This window comes from Jaculus jaculus, chromosome 3, assembly GCF_020740685.1.
Source record: "Jaculus jaculus isolate mJacJac1 chromosome 3, mJacJac1.mat.Y.cur, whole genome shotgun sequence".
NCBI classification, from domain to species: Eukaryota; Metazoa; Chordata; class Mammalia; order Rodentia; family Dipodidae; genus Jaculus; species Jaculus jaculus.
Window position 1 is genome coordinate 183923052 of NC_059104.1, and position 862 is coordinate 183923913.

The 862-nt window shown below is 40.7% G+C and overlaps 1 non-coding gene across 1 annotated transcript; it reads left to right on the forward strand.

Moving 5' to 3' along the window:
• The first annotated feature begins 352 nt into the window (after positions 1-352).
• Positions 353-455, forward strand: LOC123459720. Its single transcript, XR_006636474.1, has one exon. It is a non-coding gene; the product is annotated as a U6 spliceosomal RNA (small nuclear RNA).
• Positions 456-862: the final 407 nt, after the last annotated feature.

The following is an 862-nucleotide window of genomic DNA, read 5'->3' on the forward strand; positions in this document are numbered from 1 at the left end:
AAAAATAAGGTACGATCTTAATTTTTGAAAAAATGGACAAGTATCCTTCTGACAGTCTACCAGGAGCTTAGCCTTGAGTCACTAATCGAGGGGAGTGGTAGAATCAAGATCTAGAGATGTGAGTATAGTGTCGGTTTAGCCTCCAACCTAAGAATGGCTGACATTTATTTATTGAATACTTTCAATGTGTGAATCTCATTTCTTCTTCTTCTCCTCCTTCTCTTTCTTCTTCTTCTTTGAGGCAGGGGTGGCCTCGAACTCACAACTCTTACCTATGCCTCCTACGTGCTGGGATTAAAGGCATGTGCCACTGCACCTGGCTTACTTGTTTTTTTTTTAAATTTATATTTTAGTGCTCACTTTGGCAGCACATATACTAAAATTGGAGCTATACAGAGATTAGCAGGGCCCCGTGCAAGGATGAAAAGCAAATCCATGAAGCGCTACATATATATTTTTTGCCTGACCTACTGCTTCAACAAACCAGAAGACAAGTAATTGTGTATGAGTTAATAAAGCCACCTACTAACAAAAATGTATTTTATTATTTATTTGCAATCTGAGGGGTGGGGAGAGAAGGTGCCCCAGGGCCTCCTGCTGTGCAGATGCATGCGCCAATTTGTGCATCTGGCTTCATGTGGGTACTGGGGAGTTGAACCTAGGCTATCAGGCTTTGCTAACAGCAAGCACTTTTAACCACTGAGCCATCTCTCCATCCCATAGGTCAATTTGTATTAATTTACTATGCAATAAGTAAGAGGGTGATTGTAATATGCTGAAGACAAGGAAATGGAAGCATGGAGTCCTTAATGTCATAGCATTAGAGCAAGTAGAGTGGGGCAACATGAGTTTCTTTTATTAA